The sequence below is a fragment of the Natator depressus genome, chromosome 1 (assembly GCF_965152275.1).
Source record: "Natator depressus isolate rNatDep1 chromosome 1, rNatDep2.hap1, whole genome shotgun sequence".
Lineage (NCBI taxonomy): Eukaryota > Metazoa > Chordata > Testudines > Cheloniidae > Natator > Natator depressus.
Genome location: NC_134234.1, coordinates 217,774,890 through 217,792,111, shown reverse-complemented (window position 1 = coordinate 217,792,111; position 17,222 = coordinate 217,774,890). Strand labels below are relative to the sequence as shown.

At 44.4% G+C, this 17,222-nt stretch overlaps 1 long non-coding RNA gene and 1 other non-coding gene across 4 annotated transcripts in view; both read right to left on the bottom strand.

Moving 5' to 3' along the window:
• LOC141975415 (uncharacterized) overlaps window positions 1-17,222 on the bottom strand; it is a 93,208-nt gene that overhangs the window by 44,598 nt on the left and 31,388 nt on the right. Inside the window, exons 5-6 of one of the 3 annotated variants that reach the window (XR_012635915.1) lie at window positions 16,540-16,651; window positions 6,140-6,196 (exon numbers count right to left, since the gene is read on the bottom strand). The exons of 1 other annotated variant lie outside the window; for it this stretch is intronic. This is a non-coding gene — a long non-coding RNA (uncharacterized LOC141975415). Of the gene's footprint in view, window positions 1-6,139; window positions 6,197-15,313; window positions 16,652-17,222 lie in introns of those variants that run through there. One more of the 3 variants, XR_012635914.1, reaches the window with a different exon arrangement.
• On the bottom strand, window positions 14,918-14,991 carry TRNAI-AAU (transfer RNA isoleucine (anticodon AAU)). The gene has a single exon. It is a non-coding gene; the product is annotated as a tRNA-Ile (tRNA).

Here is a 17,222-nt window from a genome sequence, read left to right as displayed (position 1 = left end):
ACATTCAAATTTTATGTTAAGTGAAACTGAATGGAAAATTGTTTTTGTTGAAAAAAAAAATCCATCACGGTTTTCAAGAGTTTCATCTCCGCCACAAGAAGAAACTAGAACCAGCTGTCCAACCTTTAGGACACTCTTCTTCTACAGCAGACCTCAACTTTCATATATTCTGTTCTCTTCCCACTTCCTGCCTCATCTATCCATAGTGCTCCACCTTAATCATCAAAGAAGCATGTGCTTAAATGTTGGCAGGATCAGGGCCATAGTTATAGAACTAACTAGAAAATGACAACATTTCTATAGATTTTGAACCGTCCTGTAGTTTTTAACATGGATTTGTTTCCCTGCCATAGAGTTCTATTGTACAGTTAAAAAAAAAAAAACCTACCCACCTACCCACACACTAAAGAAAGGCTCTCGTTTTCTGTAGAATAAGTTGAGTATTTTTTCATAGATTTCTAGATGTTAAGGCCAGAATGGACCATTATGGTTATTTAATCTGACCTCATTTATAACATGTACCATAGCATAGAATTTCACCCTTTGATACCTGCATCCACCTCATTAACTTCTGTTTGAACTAGAGCATCCCTTTAGAAAGACATCCAATTTGGATTTAAAAACTCTGAGTGGAGTTTTCAAAAATGCCAAGTGTTCACCTAATTCTGCTCCCATGGATTTCAATTTTAAAATCTCCCATCCATCCTTAAAGCAATGGAGAATCTACCGCATCCCTTGGTGATCTGTTCCAATGGTTAGTTGCCCCCACTGCTAAAAGTGTGGGGCTAACTGAAGTTGCCTAGCTTCAAATTCTAGCCATTGGATCTTGTTATGCCTTTGCCAGCTAAATTAAAGAGCCCTTTTGTATCAGATATCTATCTGCTCCTTGTGTAGGTACTTATAGATTGTGATCAAGCCATCTCTTAGCCTTTGATAAGCTAAAGAGACTGAGAGACTTAAGTCTCTCTTTATGGAATGTCTTCCAGTCCTCAAATCCTTCTTCTCTTCAATTTTTTAGCATCCTTTCTTTTGTCATTGTCACTTCATAGAACCTAATACATTTCTATAGAGTCCTACTGATTACATCCCTGTTAAATTCTAAAGACTTTCCAAAAAGGTTTTCAATTTAAGGTCCACTACTGTATACAGGGCCGGATCGAACTCCCACTGATTTCAGTGGGAGCCTTTCTGTAGGCCTGAATGGGAGTTGGATTGGGTTTCATGTACTGTATGCCGGGTAACAACATGAAAAGACTCCATGTTTCTAAAACTAAACTGGGCTCTTTATTAAGAAACCTATTTACAGAGATGCTGCAACTGCAGCCAGCATGCTATGTGCACAGGAACTGACTTCCTGGTGCCTCCTTCAAACTCTTCCATCCTGCAACCTATGCTCCTCCCTCCACGTTCCATGAACGTTGCTACAGATTGAGCCTATAGCTTCCTGACGTGCTTGAAGATATAAAGGAAATGTCTTCTTGCAAGATATCAGTGAAGAACCTGCTGCTGATCAGCTTCAGCTTCACAGGACTTTAGGGGGAAGCCACGGATTCTTCACTGGAATTGTGTTATTATTTGTATTTAGTAATTCCTAAGGCCCCAGTCAAGGAACAGCACTCCAGTGTGCTATGTGCTCTCTGACCTAAACACATTGGAGTCACTATGTGAGAGTTCTGGGACTTGTGCAGTGATGCATCATTTAATGTGGGTCTCTCTGAGTCCACTACAAGACACCTTTCCACAGATGCAGTCTCCTATGTAATGCAGTAGGCCAAATTAATCCTTGACCTAAGCAGTCAAAATTCAGGGGACAATGTGGCTCATTGTCTCTTACTTAGATTATAAACTCTTTGGGGCAAGAACCAACTTTGTATCACATGTGTGCACAGCACTTAATACAATGGACCTTGATTTTTAATAGGGCCTTTAGGCACTACCCCAGGACAAATAAGAATCAATAATAGTTGAAGCAGTCTCTATTCTCTTCTAATGTTTTGTAATTTTCTTTTCAATTCATCTTTCTCAATGGCTTCAGGTAAATTCCTTCCTGTCCAAAATCCCCAGGAGGGAAGGAGGATAAATCATCCCTTGTATTTATGACATCTACAGAAGTAATTAAATTACACTCTGCTTCTTGGCACATGCCATTGTCTTCTTATTGCAAAGTTGTGTTTCACTATGGTTGTCTTAGAGAAAGGGCTGGTATGTCTCCATTTGTACCATCACTTCCAGTGTCCTTTCAAATCTTGAACCAAAGGTGCATAAACAAGTCTTCTTACTGTAGCATTAGCCCATGACGGACCTCACCACTTGAAACCAAGGAATCCTCCTTGTGTGGTAACATTATGTCTTTAACACTTGGCTGCTGCCACATGTACCAGCAAGATCCAGCTAGAATACCCACATGCCATGCTGCTGAATCATAGCAGAACATGCCTGATGTACTGCTGAAAAGCAACCTCAAGGTAGAAGACACACGGTGTGAAATCTTAGCCCCACCAAAATCGGTGGCAAAACTCCCATTGACTTCAGCAGGGTCAGGATTTCTACCTGATGTTTTTTCTGACTGCACCAAGCCTATGCAGACAGAATGAGCCTGCTGAACATGCCAGATGAGCGATAGCATCCCAATTCATTGCAATGGCTGTATCCCACTCACAGGTCTGAGGAGAGGCCTATAGCCAAAGGGTTAAAATTAGAACTGTCTGAAAACTGTGAAATTCTGAAATCAAAAGAAGAATTGTTCTGAAACAGAACGAAAGACAAAATTTCCTGTGGACAAGGAATTCTGAAATTTTACTTTGAAAAAGTTGAAACCACATTTTATTTCAAATTTTTCAAAATATTTCCAAGGCTCCCCGAGAGGCCTGGAGCAGGGAATGAGACAGCTTCACAGGCAGCCAAGGCCCATGCCTTATAGTGAATTAGAAATCAAAATCAATGCCAGTGCAGTTGTTGAACTGGGTAATAGGTCTCCATTGGTACCGCTGCCTGACAGATGGGCCAATTCATTCTGCACCAGCTGTGGCTTCCAGCTGGTTCCAAGAGTTATGTTCACAGTGTACACACTCAGAGAAGTTAGATAAAAAGACATAAATACTCTTGCTGGATGGTTGCAGCGTAAGACTACTTTCTTTCTTAGAAGTCAGAATGATAATATATAAGAATCCAAAAACAGAGAGACAGAGGAAAGAGTCTGCTCCCTAAAGCAGTGAGGCAACTCACCCCACCTTGCTTTAAACTGGATCCGTCCAGACTGTCTGCTGACTGACTCGGACAACCCAGATCACATGTCTTCCCTCAGAGTGCCCTTGTCTATAACAAGTCCTGGAAGGTCCTCACAGTTAAAGTGATGGCTTGTCATTTGTATCAGTTTCAAACACACCACAAGTAGCCCAATGGAGAGCCCACTTAGAAGGGACAAAGGCACGGCTTGCCGAGAGGTATTCCAGATCAGAAAGAGATGGTTCCAAACACCTAACCAGATGCAGAGGAGAAGAGGAACCTTCCTGATAGACCCAACAGAATAATCTAAGCCTGTTGAACCCAACAGAACAAGCTAGTGATGTTCCATCCTCTGGTAAAGTAACCTCCACAAAATATTAGCCTTCCTCCCTCCTCCTGCCATTTTCCTTTCCACCATGCTCTTCATCACAAGCCATGAGATCCTTGTCGGAGGTTTCCTCAAAGGCAAAGTCCCTTCCATCCAGTCAGCAGCCAGATCTAAACAGCTCCAAGCCAGTGAGCCAAGGGTTTTAACCTGCGCCAATGGAGCTATTGGACATTTTTCAATTGAATTAATAGAGGTGGGAAGGAATGTGCCATACAGCTCAAGGTCAGTGTACACAAGTGCAAAGTCTCGTACACTGGAAGGACCAAACTGACCTACTCGTACGCACTGATGAGTTCTCAGTTAACTGTAACCACTCAAGAAAAAACCGGGCAGCTCAATCTAAACCTCTGCTTAATTCACAAGCAGGGGGCAAAGAAGCGAATCATTTGGAAGTATTAAGTAAGGGAGAGAGAATAGAGCTGGGTGACATTTGTCAGCCAAATCTTCTTTTGGTGACAGAATGAGATTTGGCAACATGGAAACATTTGGTGAATTCATGTCTTTTTTGCCAGACTGGACACATTCAAAAAATTGAAACGAAACATTTAAATTCTTTGGTCAGCGACAACTTTTTGCTTCAGTGTTTACTTCACATTTTAAAAAAATTACAAACAAAAAATACTCAATCAATACAAAACATTTTGTGTGGACCTGAACATTTCTTTTTGGTAACTTTTCAGAATTGCCAGTGAACTGAAAAAATCGATTATTTGCACGGCTCTAATAGAAAACAATACTGAACCTGTTCTATGAATCAATGGGACGCCCTCTCCTGGAAAACTGTGTTCATTTCAGTCAGCACATAGCAGAAATAGAAGGGACTCAGAGGAGGAAAATGAAAATGATTACATGCATGGAGAGACGAGGACTGTTTAGAAAGAAGAAACACCAGAGGGGACATGATCGTGATATGTAAGATAACGAATGTGGAAGGGGTCCCTAGCTATAGTATGCATGGAGGGGTAGTGAGGGGAAGCTGATTGCCTGAACTCCCCAACAGCAGGGTTAAGAAGCAGGCTTCAGAATCTAGATTTTATTTTGTAGCAGTTGAGTCAGGGAATGGCCCTGCAGCCAGAACTACAGAGGTATAATAACAACATTTAAGGCATCAAACGTAGCCATGTCAATATATTCTCGAAATACAGGTCAGATCAATGCTACCACAAGAGCATGCAAAGGAAAAAAAATTGGGCTCTGCTGGCTCCTAATAAACACAGCGGTTCTCCAACACATCCTCAGCAATTTAGAGAACTAAAACATGTGCAAGTGAGAGAGAGCAAGAAAGAGAGAGAAAGAGGGAAAAGTGAGATGGAAGAAAGGCTGAAATCTAACCATTCTAATCTGACCCTTAGCGGCCCAGGGCCAAAGCTTGGACTGGGCTGAGTTTATGCACAGTACAGCAGAGTGGAGAGGAAGAATGGTTTTAAGCCACATTTCTGCTCCCTCAATCCTGGCACTGTCATGGACAGAAAGCAGTTTCCAAAGCCTGGGGCTGCCACATGGATGACTCAGGGGGAGGGATAGCTCAGTGGTTTGAGCATTGGCCTGCTAAACCCAGGGGTGTGAGTTCAATCCTTGAGGGGGCCATTTAGGGATCTGGGGCAAAAATTGGGGATTGGTCCTGCTTTGAGCAGGGGGTTGGACTAGATGATCTCCTGAGGTCCCTTCCCACCCTGAGATTCTATGAACTCTGCCAGCCAACAATTCACTGGAGTGCTGTGTGTGTCGGATACTCTCATCTACCCCCAACACAACTTCTCCTTCACCAATCCCCTCCATGTCCCCCAACAGACAATGAGAGGAGCCAGAGGCACCATTTCAGATTATGTGTGGCAGGGAGCAACTTTAATTGTGATTCCAGGGGCTACTTAGGCACCTGAAAACTCTACGGGTTTTTCTGCAGATAATAACTTAGAAATTAGCTGCCAGGAGCACTGTATCTAATTCTTATATCAAGAAAGAAAATTAAATAAATATTAGACCCACTCAGCTCTAATATTAACATGTTCTGACATCTTGTGTCAAGTCACTTAAGGGACACCCAGTTAGGCTTAAAATTTTAGTGCATGTTCTTACTCTTGAATACAACAATTGAAACAGTTGTAGAAAAATCTAGATGACTTTCTATCATTTAGGCTACTTATCTTTCTGCAGTTCACCAAGCATGGAATAGATCATTCAACTTTTGAAAACATCCTATTTAGGGGAAAGCCCCATGAGTTTATACTGCACCTGCCTGGGGCTCTAGGGGTGTTACCATACTGCAAATAATAGACTAGAAACTGACCTTAAACAGGAGTGAGACTGACAGTTTCAAGTTACTTTCGCAGTATCGTCAACCCCAAATGTTCAAAAGTCATGAGTCAGGCTCATGAAAAATCGTGAGATTGGCTTAAAAATAATGAGATTATTTAAAAATAATAGATTTGGTGTTTTTTGAGGTGGCCTTCTGCTTTTTGAGTCTTTAGGCTTCACTGGGGTCACATTTTGAAGATTTTGCCACAGTCACAAGGGCTAGAAACTTACTTTTTCTTTAAGAATGAAGGCTGAAATCATCCCATATCCTGACTCCAGGAGCTGGGGCTTTAAGAAAAACAATAATTATCATGTTTCAGAGTGGTAGCCATGTTAGTCTGTATCAGCAAAAACAACAAGGAGTCCTGGTGACACCTTAGAGACTAACAAATTTATTTGGGCATAAGCTTTCATGGGCTAAAACCCACTTCATCAGATGCATGGAGTGGAACATACAGTAGGGAGGTATAAATACACAGCATATGAAAAGATGGGAGTTGCCTTACCAAGTGGGGGGGGGGTGTCAGTGCTAACGAGCCAATTCAATTAAGGTGGAAGTGGGCTATTCTCAACAGTTGAAAAGAAGGGGTGGAAATCACTTTTGTAGTGCTAATGAGGCCAATGTAAACAAAGTGGCCCATTTCAAACAGTTGACAAGAAGGCGTGAGTATCAGCAGGGGGAAATTACTTTTTGTAGTGACCCATCCACTCCCAGTCTTTATTCAGGCCTAATTTGATGGTGTCCAGTTTGCAAATTAATTCCAATTCTGCAGTTTCTCATTGGAGTCTGTTTTTGAAGTTTTTTTTTCAAAAGTCACTGCCAAACTAAATCCAGGGGCAGTTTTTGTCGTAGGGGTGCTCATAGCCATTGAACCAAACTGTAAACCCTGTATATAATGGAAAACACTTCAAGGCAGCGGGTACAGCAGCACCCTCAGCACCCCTAGTTCCAGCACCTATGTCCAGGGGCATGACAAAGATAGGAATGTACCATACCCCAGGATCTGGGATCCCATTGAAGTCACTGGAAAAGCTCGCATTGATTTCAAGGCACTCAAGGTTTCACTGCTGAGCTGTTAAATTTAATCTCCAGTGGGCCCATGGGAGTTGTGGGGGTGGAGTCTGCAGAGAGGGGCAGCATGCGGAGCCATGTGCCGCCCCCCGCCAGGGGCTGCAGGGGCATGATGGCCACATCTGGGAGTAGCATGGGGTTGGGGCAGGCAGGGAGCCTGCTTTGCTTAGCCCCGCTGTGCTGCCGACTAGGAGCCGCCTGAGGTAAATAAGTGCTGCCCGGCGGAAGTCTGCACCCCCCCAAACGCCTACCCCCAGCTCTGAGCCCCTTCCCAGAGCCAGCACCCAGTACCCCCTCCCACACCCTGAACCCCCTCCTGTACCCCAACTCCAATCCCCTGCCCCAGCCCTGAGCCCCCTCCCAGAGCCAACATCCCATACCCACTCCTGCACCCCAAACCTCCTCCCCACACCCCAACACTCTTCCCCAGCCCAGAGCCCCCTCCTGCACCCAAACTCCCTCCCACAGCTTGCACCCCCACTACATCCTGCACCCCAACTCCCTGCCCCAGTGTCAGCCCGGAGCCCCCTCCCACACTCTGAACCCCTCAACCCCAGTCCAGAGCCTGCACCCCCTGACGCACCCCAACCCCCTGCTCTAGCACAGTGAAAGTGAGTGAGGGTGGGGGAGAGTAAGCGATGGAGGGAGGGGGGATGGAGTGAGTGGGGTGGGGCCTCAGGGAAAGGGTAGGGTAGATCCTGGGTTGTACTTAAATTCAAAAAGTGATCTTGTGCATAAAAAGGTTGCAGACCATTGCTTTAAAGAGGTGGTTTAAGGATGATGAAGTCATTCCTGTTGCCATGTAGGAGACTGGATTAGATGAGCCACAAAAATTATCTTGCTCTTGGAGCAAATTCAGACGTGACATAGCTTAAGTCACAGCAAGGTACGAAAGTGAGGGTGTAAACTGGGGCAAATTACAGACTAAGAGCTTGATTCTCCACTTTCTTGTACTTTGTGCAGTCAGTTACACTTGTGCAAAGGAGATGGAAGATCTGATCTGATATCAGTTTACACCCACTTCTTGCAGGTTTAAGGGACTTCACAAGCTTCAAGGAGGTGAAGAATTAAAACTAGAAGGGGCAGGGCTGTTGCAGTCAACAATAGGATGTAAGAAGGTGTCAGATAAAAGAGCCTGCCCTCCACCCGATACACAGTCAAATTCTGCTCTCAGCTAAATGTGGAATCCCTGACATTGACTGAATTACTCCAGATTTATACCAATAAAACTGTCAGCAGAATTCCTTCTTACCTTTGTATTTTTGCAGCTACAGATCCACCTTTCCATCCCCTTGATGTGTAAATTACACTAAATTGCAACAGTTTTTACTCTCTCTAATCCATATTGTGACAGGGCAAGGCCAGCTGGCTATAGAAAAGTAGTGGGAGATAGATATATTAGCTCCAGGCTAAACAAATCCCCGGTACCAGGATAAGTGAAATGGCAACTGCTCCAGGTCAATTAAGACACCTGGGGGCAATTAAGAACTTTCCAGAAGGCAGGGAGAAGGCTAACTTGATTGGGACACCTGAAGCCAATCAGGGGCTGGCTGAAACTAGTTAAAAGCCTCCCAGCCAGTCAGGTGGGTGTGGATGTCAGGAGTTGTGGGAGGAAGTTGTGCTGTTGGAAAGACTGAGGTATACACACCATATCAGGCACAAGGAAGGAGGCCCTGAGGTAAGGGTGAAGTGGAGCTTGAGGAAATGAGGGCTGCTGTGGGGGAAGTAGCCCAGGGAATTGTACATGTAAAAGGTCAGCTACCATAGCTGGTACTATTAGGGTCCCTGGGCTGGAGCCTGGAGTAGAGGGTGGGCCCAGGCTCCCCCCCGCACCTTTGCCCCCTGATTAATCACTGAGATTGGGAGACAACAGAGACTGTGCAAGGAAGGATAACTTCTCCTCACTTCCCTCGCTGGCTTATGATGAAAATGGCTCAGTAGATTGTGACCCTTGTCTCTAGAGAGAGAAGGGTTACATAGAGGGTCAACGTGAGCCTCTGAGGCTAGCGAAATCTGCCAGGAAACGTGGGACCCATGGAGGAAAGGACAGAGCTTTGTCCCAATATGTAATTTACATCCTCTACATCCCCCCCTGCATTTGACCCTCTGACTCACTCTCTCATCCCAGCTATGATACAAAGACATCTCACTAGAGAGGAGGCTTGGTCAGTATTTATTGATGGTACTTACTGAGTGTTTCTCTCATTGTGTATGACACAATGTTTCTTGGAAGCCCAAGTGCTTTCATAAGCTTTCTTCCCCCTCCATGGTCACAGCCTAGTGCATTGTACTGTGGGAACATCACCACTAGCTGGCTGGAGAGAATGCATTTTAATATTTTGATGAGATTACCCATGGTCCTAATGCAGCTGAGATCAATACAAGCCTCATTATAGCTTCTAAAATAAGTGAGTCCTGAAATAGCTGATAGCAGATCCAGGCTGGTTCTCTGAATTCATTACAATAACACTTCTTGGGCAAGATCCTCAGCTGATGTAAGTCAATGTAACTCCATTGATGCCAGAGAAACTACATCAATTTACGCCAGCTGAGGATCTGACTCTTTATGTTCACAAGGCTATTGCTAGAGTGACAGCCTCAGACCCATCTAAAGTGTTCTGATCTTGAGCAGTTACCTTGAGCACAGAGGTATCCCATGAGGGAAAGGCCTGTGGAGTTTAGTAAAGAATACACATTCTAAAGAAAAGTGATTGAACCAAGCCACAGAATTCTACAGCAGGGATACGTGCTTAACATTCTGCTGGGCTGGTTTTAAAATCTACAGAGAGTCTCATTTGCTATTAAATTCTATGAGGCTCCATTACATTTCTCTAGCCCTCTATTAGTTTCATCCCCATTAAATTCCAGAAGGCTTTTCGAGAAGTCCAGAGGCACTGACGCTTCTCACTCTCCTTTCCTTCCAGGTCGTAGGATGAATCCCTGTTTAATCCATGCACAAGACATTAGCTTACTGTCCTTTTTTTTTTTTTTTTTTTTAACGTATAGCTGGGTCCCAATGAATGTTTCTGTGAGGAGTTATCCAGAAATCAACAGGGCGATGGTTATTTCTCTCTCCTGAGCAGACAAAAGTTTGTAGTGCAGAAACTGTCAGGCCCTATCCATGAGGGAAACCAGGCTGAGGCCAGCTGCAGTGAATTAGGGCATCCTCTCAATGCACTATAAGAGAGAAGTGCTCTGAGCTGTCTGCACTAGAAATTGTACAGTGCATAGGAGCCCTTTTAAGAAACTGGGCCATGGGAGCCTCTTTTGAAGCTCTTAATTTAAACTCTTCGGGCTTGTCTGCACTTACACAGGTGCAGCTGTGCCACGGCAGTGCTTAGTAAAGATACTACAAATGCCGATGGGCATAGGCGCTGACTTTTATTTTTCCCCAGGGGTACACCACCCCTGCTCTGCCCGAGGCCCCACCCTCACTCTGCCTCCTCCCCCAAGGCCCTGCCCTCACTCCACCTCTTCCTGCCCTCACTCCGCCCTCTCCCAAAGCCACTATTTTTTTTCCAATGGGTGCTCCAGCCCCGGTGCACCCACGGAGTCGGCACCTATGCTGACAGGAGAAATCCCCAAGAGGTGGTAGCTATATTAATGGGAGAAGCCCTCCTGTCACTATAGCTCTATCTACACTGGGAGTTTGGCCTATGTAACTGTGTTGCTCAGGGGTGTGGATTTTCCATGCCCCTGAGCGACGTAGTTACACCGACATAAATCTATGGTGTAGACCAGGGCTTAGGGTCTGATCACTTTGTCTGTTGTAAACACGCTGTTCAATGTACTTCAAGGGGAGTTGTTTGCATTAATTGGGCTCTAAAAGGCCTTAGTATGACTATCAGTCTCTCACCTGGCCTGTCACAATATCATTCGGGATTAGTTCTTTGGCTCCTGTGTAAATTGCAGAATAGGGCCCCAACTGTGCTCTCACTTAACCTAGTGTAAATCTGGAGTAACTCAGCTGACTTCATTGGGGTTTCCCTGGATTACCATTGGTGTAATCAAAAGAAGAACTTGTCCTTTGCTACCTCTAGCCTGGATAACTGCATGGCTGGACAAGGGGATAGCCTTGACAACATTAGCTAGCGCAACAAGTGACTATTCACTGGCCATATTATGTGGGTGCAATAGGAAGGACGGTGCAAGCAGGCTTCATCCCCACCTTGCATGCCTCATGTGATGGCCAGGTTTAGTTGCATTACTGGCATATAGAGAAGAACAGAAAGTCTCGCAATGTTCACCCTTAAGAGTACAAATTGCCCATCAGGGGATAGGGAAGAAGCAGCTGCAGGAGATGGCCAAGATGTAGCTGACTGAAGGCCATGCTGCATAAAGAAATTTGAGAAAGGACTGTGCCTTTGGAGACAGTCTTTCCTTGGTTGTCCCCTAGGGTGAGGTGTGTCTGCTCCTCCCCAAGCTCAGTGCTGTGGCTATGTGCCACAGTATAACCCTTCCTTGGTATGTGGAATGCATAGTCCTAATCTCCATAGATGTCACTGGCTCCTAGTTCGTTTTCAGGTGCAAATCAAAGCATTCATTCTGATCGATAAATTCCTTCAGGATGTAGGTCCTGCCTGTCACAGAGTCACTCTCTACACACCGTCTCAACAACCGAGATTAGTAGGGGCCCTCCTGTTGCCAATACTTTCAACTGAACTGTAGGCACTAGGTATTATCAGTGGAGAGCCCTTGACACCAGAGTTTGCATCCCCCGCTGGGCTGATGGAGTCTGAGTCTGCTGACTTTTGGGACATGCTCCCAGGGTCACCTGTAACCTCTGGAGTTTTTGAAAGGTGAATGTGGGTTGAGTGGAAGTCATTACATTAGTGACTCTTTGACCTTTGCCAAATGATTTGAAAAGGTAATATTCGGATTGATGCCCAGACTCTTTGTGAACAAAGAAATAATTCTCCTAGGAGCACACAAGTCTATAGCCAGGAGAGAGCCTGGGTTATTAGAATCTAGTAATATGAGGGAAACCGATATCTGGAAGTTTGCCTGCTTCATTCAGAGGCAGCCACTCCAGCAGAGCTGGTTCATCCTGTTCTGGCTGATAGCTTGCAACTTCTGTGCTTTTAAAGGAAGGAGCAAATGCTGCCAAGAGACTCCAGTAATCTGATGGTGTCTCCAAAAGCTATCATTTCAATTACATTGTTTGGATTTGAGCATTAATGGACATAGCGCTGGCGCAGTCACAAATGCAATTATAAATAGCGCTCCTCCTTTCACTTGAGAGTATATCTTAACCCTCCCCCCGCCCCCCCCGCACGCATTAATAGACAAAATCCAGGCCAACACAGGACACTGGGTCCATTCAAGTTAATTTTACAAGACTGGTTATTTCCTTGAGAGTGATTATCTTGAATTTGAAGAATTAGATCTAGGCTTTTGTTTTAGGCCCATGTTTAAACACACCTGAACACAGGTGAAGTTCAGATTCAGATCTCTATAAAAAGCTAAAACCCAAGAACTCAGATTCAAACATGCTTGATCCTGGGCTACATCTGAATTTTGTGGTTCAGCTCATCCTTAGCATAAATACCAGCATTAGACACTTGTGAAGAATGAGTGTACACAATAACTGTTACACAGAATGGGCTAGGTCCTCAGCTAATATAAACTGGTATAGTCCCTTTGATTTCAGGGGAGTTATGCCAAAACACACCAGCTCAGCATGTGGCCATTTGTCTGAATCTGTTCTCACTTACACTGCTGCTACTCCAGTGAAGTAAACTCTGTGCTGGTGTAAAAGAGTGCAGGTGCATTGAGTTTGAGGAGCTTTGCCTTTTTACATTGGCAGAGTATCTGGCCCATTGACTTATTCCTGATTTACACCTTACTCCAAGGACTTCTGGTTTAGACTGGTTTGAGATCAGTCTGGCACAGCCTTTTCAAAAACCGGCTACAGCATGCTCTAGCCTTGATTTCAGTTCTTCTCATTTGATGACTCTCCAAGTTAATGACTGTATTCCCTAATGGGATCAGCAATTTTCTGCTAGAGAAATTCATTATAATAAGCACCATCATAGTCCAAATAAAAATAACTTACTCAACAATAAACAAATGTAAACTCTTTCAACATTGCACCTGGTATTTCTATCTGAGGTAGATCTACGTCCCTCATAACTGTAGTAGTGGCCTCACAACAACCTCTTTGAGGTAAGGAGACAGTATCCCCATGAGTAAAATGGGGAACTAAGGGCATGTCTTCACTGCAGAGTTAACATTGTGATCAGCAGCCGGGTTAGCCTAGCCTAGATGTGAGCAGCCACATTGCAAAGCACTGCCTGAATTATCGGGTCCTGACTTGTGCTTCCCCCACGAGTCACCTGGACTTCTGGTGTCGTATCCCATGTTTCTATGTGCCACAGCGAGCTGAGCCGCTGTGATTCTTTCCCTGTGTGCTGTGGGAGAACTTATTAGTCCTTTTGGGCACACGAGTAGGGGTGGATTGTGAAGAACTATCAGCACTCAAAAGGTTTAGCCTGTGCCCTCATAGCAGAGTCGGTGGGGCCTGGATCCATAAATGTACTTGGGCACCTAAGCCCCATTTTTAGGCTACAAGCTAAAACCCAAGTAAGGCTTTCACTCGGGCTGGTAACCCAGGCCCAGATGGATCTACATGTGGCATGTGATGCTGAGTGTCACAGGGCCTAACTTTTAGGCACCTAGGAAGGTCAAAGAAACAACACTGAGATCCACAAAGCCTGTGTTAGACACCTAAGTTCTCTATACAATGCATGGGGAGAGACTTGTGCCTCAGAATGCAATTCACAAAAGCCAGCACAATCTACAGTAACAGTCACTGGAGCAGGGGGACTGAACTCCGGGTGTCCCACGTTGATACCATAACCACCAGGCTACAGAGCCATTCTCACGTGCTCTTTTGCCTGTGTTGATTTAAGTAGCCTCCTCCGGCAGCCAGATTTTGAACGGGGCCTGATTTGGCAGATGTGCTCAGAGCACGTTTCTTGGATCAGGTCACAGATGAGTTAGGCGGAACACAGGAACATAAGAACATAATATAAAAATGGCCATACTGGGTCAGACTAAAGGTCCATTTAGCCCAGAGCAGGTGATCTCAGGCACCAGCTTCCTCCTTTCCATGGGTGTGCTCAACCCCCGCTCAGCCTCAGGCCCTGCCCACACTCCACCCCTTCCTCCAAGCCCCCACCCCCACCTTGAAGCACCCATGGAGTCGGTGCCTATGTAGGTAATCATCAAGCGATCCATCCCCTGTCACCCACTCCCAACCTACAGCAAACACAGGCTAGGGACACCATCCCTGCCTATTCCGGCTAACCAGCCATTGATGGACCTATCCTCCATGAACTTATCTAGCTCTTTTTTGAACCCTGTTATAGTCTTGGCCTTCACAAATCCTCTGGCAAAGAGTTCCACAGGTTGACTGTACATTGTATGAAAAAATACTTCCTTTTATTTGTTTTAAATCTGCTGCCTATTGATTTCATTTGGTGACCCCTACTTCTTGTGTTATGAGAAGGAGTAAATAATACGCCCTTATTTACTTTCTCCACACCAGTCATGATTTTATAGACCTCAATCATATCTCCCCTTAGCCGTCTCTTTTCCAAGCTGAAAAGTCTCAGTCTTATTAATCCCTGCTCATATGGAAGCTGTTCCATCTCCCTAATCATTTTGGTTGCCCTTTTCTGAACCTTTTCCAATTCCAATATATCTTTTTTGAGATGGGGCAACCACATAGAATCATAGAAGGTTAGGGTTAGAAGGGACATCAGGAGATCATCTAGTCCAACCCCCTGCTCAAAGCAGGACCAATCCCCAATTTTTGCCCCAGATCCCTAAATGGCCCCCTCACAACCCTGGGCTTAGCAGGCCAAGGCTCAAACCACTGAGCTATCCCTCCCCCCTAAAGAGCAGAAGCCACACTCTCCATCCAGCACACGGAGTGGCCAGCATGGGGCTTGAACCCATGACCTTGGCGTTATTAGCACCACACTCTACCCAGCTGAGCTAGCCAGCCCACACAAATACTGCATCCAGTATTCAAGATGTGGGCGTACCAAGGATATATATAGAGGCAACATGATATTTTCTGTCTTTTCCAAAGAGAGGAACACATATTTTCTTCCACTTTGTGAACTGCACTGGAGTTTAGGTATGAGACAGGCTTCCAGAGGCCTACAGTGAGGCAGCAGTGCACATGCCCAGAGGCAGGAACTTAAGACACCTAGAGAACTTATACAGTGAAAACTTAAGTTCCTAAATTCACTAGGTGCCTATAGGGTTAGGTGGCAGCCAAGCAGCAGTTTTATGGATCATAATGGTGCCTAAAATCTGGGATGTAGGTGCCTAAATCCCTTTGTGGATCTGGGCCATAGTAATTAAGATTGAGATAGGCATTCCAACCTAAATCCACTTTTTAGTTGCCTATATTTTGCTTTTTGGATTAAAATTTTATCATGCTTGGTCTGATCCTAAGGCTGAAATTTTGGCAAAAGCTTGAGGAAAAGTAATGAATCCAAATACAGAATTTTAAAACCACCCCATCAAAAGTAATAGGGAATTTATCCCTGCTGTAGAATTCTAAAGGTTGGTTTAAACATTCTGCAGAAAGGTGATTGCTCTCTATTCAATTCTATAGGACTGTTCCATAAGGGATATCTCTGTGCTATGGTCTGAGAGATCTGTATGTAACTGTCCTTGATCACCATTCTCATGGGTTCTGAGAATGTCACATTAGTGATAGTCTCATGCATATAAAGGGATAGATCCTCAGCAGGTATAAACTGCTCCATTGAAATCAAAGACAGAAGGAAAGATGGCCCAGTGGTTAGGGTGTTAGCCCTGAGTTAGGGCTAGAAGATCCATATCCAATTCCCTGCACTGCCACAGATGCCTTGTGTGATCTTGGGCAAGTCACGTAGGGGCAGATTTTTAAAGGTATTTAAGCACCTAAAGAGGTACATAGGCACTTGGTAGGATTTTCAAAAGCACCTAGGTGACCGATTCCTATTGTGGGAGTGAGGCACCTACAATGCTTTTGAAAATCCCACTAAGTGCCTATCTGCATCTTCACTTGTCTAAATATCTTTTTAAAAAAATCTGTCCCTTTGTCGCTCTGTGCTTCAGTTCTCCATTTTCACAATGGAGCTAATAGATCTTCTCTACTCTAAAGGGGTGTGTGAGAGTAAATGCATTAAAGCTGGTGAGATACCCAGATACTATGGTAATAATGGCCATATAAATACCATAAATAGCTGTGTATTTGGACCAGGCTATTTTATCCACTCCTCAAAATTTGCTCAGGGTCAGTGGGTAAGTAGAGTATTGCAAGGCTGATCTATTATTTATTAATAAAAATCATCCAAAACAAGCCACTTATGTCTGAGGAATAAAAGGAAGCATGAGTATTTAGATATGTTTCTTGGTCAATGGAATTACTCCATATAAGGGTTGCTATCTCATGCCATTTATGAATTAATACATCTGGTCACAGAGTGTTATCAAAAATATAAAGTATATAAAAATGCAAATATTGAGTAAATCCATAGTAACGTCATTGACATACAATATATCCCAGTACTGCAATCTCGGCACAATTAGATGGTTTCTTCATTACAAGAAGTTCACCAACAGCTACATGCATACACAGACCAGGGCGACTGGTGCCTCAGAAATACCTAAAATAGAAAGCTGAATAAGGACCATTCAAATGTTGAATATTTTTAAGCTATTAGGCTACACTGAAAGAAATGCAGAAATGTTTACAAAGTTTAGTGGACACTGATTTACTTGGAGATGGAATGTGATAAGTTTAATTTGCAATGTCCAGCAAGATTTATGGGGGCAGTGGAGGGTTATAAAAGCTTGCAAATAGCAGCCTTAATCCTGCAGTTCTGACACAAGCAAAATTCCCATTGGCTTAAATCAGCTCTTATTGCAACATTTCTACCATTTGGGGTGAAATACTGCAAGGACAGTTCATGAGATTTCAGTGTTGTCAAATCCAAACCTGCCTCAAACCCAAACCCTGAACTTTACCCTAAACCTAATCCCAATCGGAATCCAGATCCAAACACTGAATCCAGCCCCAGCTGCAGTGTCAGAGAGGGGCTTGTTCTAAACCAGCTTATTGGTCATGTTCTGCAGGTGCTGTCACAACCACAAAGGTAACCTTGGTGCATGAGAACCCTACAAACATGGGCAGACAGATACGTGGGCCCCATGGACAGAATCACAATGTAGCTGTTA